This window comes from Thalia democratica, chromosome 3, assembly GCF_965202585.1.
Source record: "Thalia democratica chromosome 3, ktThaDemo2.hap1.1, whole genome shotgun sequence".
Taxonomy (NCBI): Eukaryota; Metazoa; Chordata; class Thaliacea; order Salpida; family Salpidae; genus Thalia; species Thalia democratica.
This window is the reverse complement of record NC_139167.1, coordinates 68,328,832-68,336,861: the sequence shown is the minus strand read 5'-3', so window position 1 is coordinate 68,336,861 and position 8,030 is coordinate 68,328,832.

Below are 8,030 nucleotides of genomic sequence, written 5' to 3'. Positions count from 1 at the left end.
CAAGTTGAATTTTTATCTTCTAATTCAGAGAATTTAAATATTACTTGTAACCCATCTACTTCAAAACACTGTTAGTAAACAATTATATATACAACATGACTTAATGTTTTTAGTTATAAACTTTATATTACTCTGTAACTTTATTATAATTTTAAGTATATTTACTTTACTAATATTTACTCTGAATTTGTAACGACTAAACTATTATGATAATATTGAAATACTAATAATAATTATTAGTTAAAAAGTTTGGAGATGTATTCATTGTTGTCTTATATGTTCTATTACCGTTAGGTTCAACTAAAGCTAGTAAAACTAACCAATTAAAAGAATTTTCAAAAGTGAAAACTGAAGAGAACTTAAATGAATTTTTTTCATCTCAAAATACCATTGACAATAAGCAAAATGAAGGTAATTTATTAATAAAGTAATGCAATCAAAACAATGGTTTTTTAATAATTAGTTTTTTCTTTCATTCACAAAGAATAACATCATAAAAGTAAAAAGAAGATAAACAATTCGGTAGTTTATATACCGTAAATATTAATTTTTTACTGCAAATTCTTCAAACAATAACAACCTAATAAATAATACTTAAAACATTCTGGTTCTTAATAAAAAATAATATTTTAATTTTGTTATATTTGTAAAATGTCAGCTTTATTCTATTATTTTATTAATTAGTATAGACCATATATGGAAAACATTTATTAATATTAATATATAGAATAATTTTTTAGGTCTATCTAAAATTACTTAAATTCGTGTCTTTTTAATAATGTTTTAAAGTACTTATAACTTTTTTTATTTATTTTTATTTATCTTAAGCCTATAACTAAACCTTTGAGTAAAAACATTTAAATTTACAAAAATACAGAAAAACAGTTTTGTTGTCAAGTTTGTTGTAAAAGTTATTCATCTAAGCGTAATCTCAATCAACACATGTATATTCATGACGAATCAAAAGCATTTAAATGTGATATTTGCTTGAAAGTTTTTCAAACTCAAAAGGATCTTAAACGACATTTTAGAACTCATACAGGAGAAAAACCCTTTGTTTGTGAAATTTGTGATAGAAAATTTGCTCACAAAGGTAGTTTAGTACAACATCAAGCAACTCACAGTAAAATTCGATCTTTCAAATGTTGTATTTGTCCAGAAGAGAGACTTTTCAAAACAAAACATTGTTTAAGAAATCACATGGTGTTTCATTATGAACCAAGGTTTGCTTGCAAACACTGTAATTATAAAACTCACACAAAGCAGAATTTAAATAGGCATGAAAAAACTCATGATAAAAAATGAATATTTATTTTGTACGTTAATATTTATTGTTTAGTTTTAAGTTTTAATAAAATTGAAGTAATAAAATTACTAGTTTATATTGTTTAAAGTTATAATTTATAAAAGTTATTTTTTAGTGTTAATAAATAATTATTTAATTTTATTTTTCTTCGCAAAAACATATATAAGTTACAACGTTCGTTGGATATCTGTTGACAATAAACGTTTTACAAGAATCTTACGATTACTAGATTTCTATAACATAAATCTGTTTAGAGTCAGTTAATTTTTTAACAAGATTACGTTAATTTTAGTGTAATACACTAATTAGTCACATTATTGTCCTTCAATATTAACTAAAATTAAAAGAAAATTTTTTCCTAGTGCGTTTGTTTTAGTTGCGAAAAAATTAGATAATTTTTAAATTAAAATTACCATAATTTTTTTTGAATGAAATTTAAAATTCATTAAAATAATATTTTAAAATATGGTTTATTGGTTGAATTAAGTTAAGAAAGAAACAAAATAGTTCTTTTTAAACTATATAATGAACTTATCTAATAAAAATAGTTTGTTGATATTTCTAAAGATATTTGCTTACAAACAAAAATAATTTTATTTTTTCTCCAACGTAGTAAAGCTTTTTTTTTAATTTTTTTTAGCTTGCTTAAAAAGTTTTGAAGATTGTTGGTATTTGATTAATTAGTCTAGTTTTTTAAACCTATAAACAATTTCTTTGTTGATAAAATGTTAATAAGTACAAAAAAAAAATGGTAGCACACTATATATATATATATATTTATCTAGTTTTGATTATCCAATATTTTTATGACTACCATGCTTTTACTTTTAAAAATTTAGTTTTCTTGTTTAAATTTACTAGAAGTTATTTGCTGACACAGAACTGTAATATAAAACTATCGGAAATTTATTACCATAATGTAGTACATAAGTCTGTTTCTACTTACAGATTATGGTTAGTATAGTTGTATAAATTTTAATTTAATAAATATTCAAACAATTTTAAAATAAAAGCAAGTTAAAACCAGTATAATAAATTAATTGATGTCAATCTCATAACGTTTAAAATTACTTGAATTTAAAAAACCATTTTAGAATTGTCAAATCTAGCTCTTTTACTTTAATTAAGTTTGAAGAAATGGTTGATAAATTACAATATGAAAAAACTTATTTAAAAAATCAAGTAGAAAAACTTAAAATTGAGAAAAAAACATTTAATTATTTCGAATTAATATCATCTCACAAACACAATCATTGTGTTAGAAAAATATTTACAAAGAAAAGTTTCATCGTTTTTTTTTTGTTGAGTTCTGTTCTTTAATGATTTAATTATAACCATTTATATATACATACCAAGCTAGAATAACTATATTATATCAGTTAGTTAAATTTTATTTATCAACAAATTTAGTGAGAATTTACACAACAATGAAGAAAAACTAGAACAAGTTGAACTATCGTCGTCTAAAAATGATGGAACTGTAAAAAGTATAGATATACTTTTACAAAAAAGTGATTTGAAAATACTATTAACAAACCATTCTATTTTGTACAACATTTTTTTTACTTAAAAACCTAAAGCAGTGTTGTAATGTATGTGTTTTATCTAGTTCTATGTTATATTGAAATTTTTACTCAAGTGTTTTTTTTCTAAAAAATGGTAATCTAAAATTTTCAACGAATTAATATTGTTACAATTTAAAGGTTTAAAAAAAAATTGTTTTTGACAAAAAACATAGTATTATTTATTTTTACTAAGCAAAACTACTGTAAACTTTTATGTATTAATTATAGTTTTTCCTTGTTTTAGTTTCAATAGATTAGTTAACTTCATTTGTATCAAAAAAATTCAATTACTACATGCTAGCGTTAATAGATGTTTTTTTGTTACTTGTAATTTTAGATAGTTAAGATTATTTTTATAGTTATTAAGAGTTTTTATTTTGCTATCATGTTTTTTGTTTACACTTGAATGAAACTGATGAAATGAATAAATTAAAAGAAGTTTCAAAAAGTTCTTAAACTTAAAAAAATAATTTACATGAAAGTACACATTAAAGTAACAATGTCAATAAATTAAATAAAATTAATTTGATCCCAAAGTAATCATACTGCTTTATAGAAGTTATTTATCACCTATGTTTTGAATATTAAGTTTAACAAAAATCTATTAAATTTTCCAATTGCTAGTAAAACTTAAAACATATAACACTAAAATGAAAGTGTTAACGCATAGTTCTAAATTTTTTATACTAGTTTTACTATAAATAAATTTTCAATAATACTTGTTGGTTCTATAAATTTTTGATATTCTTAATTTATCATTATAAGACTATTTAAAGTTCAAAAAAAAATAACTATGATTTAGTAATTTAACTAAGACAGCATTTTATTAAAAGAAAATTGTTTATGAAAACCATACATTTTTATGGGTAGCTGTCAAAATTGCACAAGCTGATAAAATTGCTCGAGTGCACGAAATTACACAATTATAATTTTGCACGAAGACACTTTTGCACGAGGGCATAAAATTGCACAAAGAGTCACTTTTCCACGAAGACACCTTTGCACGAGTGAATGATTTTGCACGGAGACATGTATGCACGAAATGTACTTTTTTATTTTTTGTTAATTTAATTTTAGTCTTTTTTTGATTTAGTTTAATTTTTCTACTATTACTGTTACTCCTAACCCTTACCCTCGGTTAATTATTATTTTTTTTTTAGTTTTACTATCAATGTTACCCCTAACCAGGGACGTAGCTAGCTCAAAAAATTACTTATCTGCAAAAATTTAAACATCTGAAATGACGCGTAATAACGCTTGGTGGGAACACCGAAATTTAAACTACCTCTAATGTTATGGAGTTTAATATGAAAATATGTAGTTATGTAAGTACTTCAAAAATGAAATGTTGAAGTATGAGTGATAACTGTACACAAGGCTCAACACCTCCGATGACTGTTTATGTGTTGCCACTTGTGTAAACCCACAAAACTTTCATTGAAAATAAGTATAATAATATCACAATTAAAATTAAAAACATTTTTATTGTTTTCAAAATCAAACATTTAATGTAGTCTACAGATACAACATAAAATTATGCAAATTTTTGTAACAAAAAATTGTATGATTTTGAGTTTTGAAGAAAAAGCTACAGCTTTCATTAGAATCAATTTTGCAATGCAGCTTTTTGACAAATTAAATATTTAATGCGCTAATTGTATAAATTTTACATGTTTTTATCTCGCTTTTTTTACGACACTAAAAGTGATAAAGAGTACATATATGTCAAAATTATTTTTTAGGAGTGCATTATTAAGTATAAAAGAATACTAAACGCTATGAAAGCAGAGTCTTTTAAAGCTCAAATAAAAGCAAGTTTATTTGCACATAAGTAAACGTTTCTGCAGATTTGCACCTACTAAGCTACGTGCCTGCCCCTAACCATTACACCCGGTCAGTATTTTTTTTTTCTTTTTGTCTTTTATTTTTTTCTAGAAGTATTATTTTATTCTGCTTTGTTTTTCTCGTGCAAAATTGACCCTTGGTGCAAAATTATCTTCGTGCAGTTTTGTGCCCTCGTGAAAACTTTTCTTCATGTAAAAGTATCTTCCAGCAACTTTGTGCACTTTTGCATTTTTATTTTCGTTGAATTTAGTTCATCGTGCGATTTCGTCTTCGTGCAATTTTGACCTGTAACCAGTTTATATATAGTTTTTAAGATATTAAAGGTGTGTTGTTTGTTGATAGACGATAATAAAAATACTGTGATAAGTTTACAAACTGTTTATATGTAGCTTGTGATATTTAAAATAAACGGCTAACTGTTTTGTTATATATGAACACTTTCAATAGTTAAAAAAGTGTTCATATTTATAGTTGATTGAAGTATGTAAGTAATAATCAAAACACTTTTAATGAAAGTTATGCAAATCAAAACAAAATCTGTAATAAGCATAATAAAAATTAAAAGTTGTCGTTTTACGACTTTTTAAGACTATAAAAATTCTAATTTAAACATATTATCAACAGAGTTCGACCGAAATATTTTTTTACAATTATAAATATTTTTAGTATGTAAAACTTTAATTTTAAGAATTTTTATATGGTAATAATGAGAAGTTATAACAACTTAACATTGTTAAAAACAGTGAGAAGTAATAATAATTTTTATTTATTGATTTTGCAGACAAAATGTTCCATTGTGAAAGTTGCAATACAAATTTCTCAAGCAAAAATTCTCTCAACTTACATATGAAAATTCATCAAGTATTCTTCTTGTAGTCACTATGACTTATTATTGTTATCGATTTTTATCTTTGTTCAGATAAATGTGAATTATTTGTTCAGATAGTGAATAAATCATTTTTAGTCAAGGACAAATTGTTAAAATAATAACACAATCATCTACTGTCTTTAATTTTTAAGAGATTAAGTTATATGTTATTGATTATTTTTTGTTCTAAAAAATATTCACTTTTATACTAATGTAGTTTTGTTAAGAATTAAAAATAAAACTTAGTTTGTGTAAATCAATCAACAGAAGTTTTTAATTTTTTTTAGGTTTGGAAATGTTGTAAAATATATAATTAGTAAAAAAATTAGATTAGTTTAAAAACTTCATTTAAAAAATTACTTATTATTTTTATACTACTTTTTTTTTTTATTAATAATTTGTTATAAACTAAATTTACATACGAAAGGTTGTTATTCTTACAATAAAGACATTTTACTCCAAAAAAGCTTAATTATACTGTAATAAGCGAAGTCTAAGTAAAAAATGTTCATTTAATAGTTTCTATTTCGATAAATTAGTTTACTAACGATCAAACACTTTTTTTTTCAAAACGTTGATAGTTTTTAAGCATTTTCTATTATTTTAGACATTTTTAACTCATAATAAGCTTTTAAGTTAAATTTATTCTTTTATGTTTACGCATTTATTGCTAAAGTGTTTTCATGTTTCACTGCTTTATTTTAATGTTTGAAAATGTCAATAATAAATTTTTAGTTACTATAAGTACTAGATATATATATATATATTTTGTTTTTCTAAGTGAAGAGCTTATTACAACTTTAAACTTTTTTTTTAACTCAAAGTGTATAATTTTATTTACTGTTGCTACATCTCTAGCCTTAAAAAAGTGGTTTTAGTTAGTTATTTAATAAATTATTTTTAGTTTAACGTGGACCAGTTCAACTTTCTAAGATGAATTTGGTCGTTTAAACTAATAGGTAGGCCTGTACAAAGCTTACTACGTTGATAAGTCAGTTAATTTACGACCATTACTCTACTTAAATCTTGGTAGGGAAAAATGTTTTTAAAGACCTTCTTGAATGGCGATGTACTTTAGTTATACAGTAACCTCTCGGATCTTTACGCACTCGTGACGTTACGCACTCTCATTTGGTTACGCATTTCAAAATTCTATAAAATTCAGAGAATAAAAATTTTATTTTTTTTTTAATATTGCGCAAATTAGGTTTAATATATATTTTTAATTTAAATATGTTTTTGAATGCTAACACGCCTCTCTATATCTTTGGACTTTGTAAATTTATGTTCCTTGACTAATTTAAACATTTGTTTATACCTCAGTATATCAGAAATTTTGTAAACAATAAAAGATAAAATCAAAATTCTGAAATAAACATGACTGTTTTTAATAATGAAAGTATAATGAAATAATGAGTTTAAAAAACAAGAAGTAATACAGCAGACTTGCATTTTATATTAATAAACACCATTTTATAATTGTAAAGAAACTCTTAATTATAAATTGAATTTGCTAAGTAGAATAGAATATAAAAGTCACATATAAATAAAGATAATTTCTACTTATTATCAAAATAGTAAAATTATTTCTACTCGTACCATTATTTTTATAGAAATTCAAATTCTTTTTTTTAATATATGTATAGTTATATCTGTTGTTTTCATATTTATAAATAAAGTAAACAAATTGTTAAAAGTGGGAAAGTGCCCAGTCTGCTTTTAACTAGAAGCAATAATATAAAACAGCCATTTTAGTGAGTATATTTGGTACCTCTCGTTTCTTTACGATCTCTCATATCTTTACGCACTTTTTCTGTGGACACAATGTGCGTAAATAAGCGAGAGGTTACTGTACTTTTAAAGTAATACTTAACATTTTCTGAAATAAAAAATTACAGTTTTGAACATAAAAACACCAAATTCATATTTGAATAAATTACCAACATTTTTTTTTTTGTTTTTAATAATTTACTTACACAGACTAGCCTTAATTTAATTTTTTTTTGAAAAAGTTTATCAATAAATTTGTTGCATACTAACTACTTATATTTTATTAATATTGTTGACAAAAAACTTAACAAGTATATAAACGATTTTATCAGCTAACATTAGTTTTGTTGAAAAAAAAGTCAAAAAATAATTGAACTAAATAAACTTATAGTAAAAAAACTTTAGAGAGAGAGTTTTGAGAGTGTAAACATAAAAAAGAATAAACAAAAGTTAAGTTTTATAAAAACAACTAAGTGGTTCGTCGAATAGCTACACGAAACATGTATTTAATATAAAAAAGAATATCAGCCGGTTTAGGCTGTAAAAAAAACGAAATGTACGATGCATTTTTTAAAATTAAAAACTCGCCGTAAATTTATACTGTCTATTAAATATACGACTTGTGATGAATTTAACGTGACGTCAATAAGAACAAGTTTTTAGAAGATGCTTATAC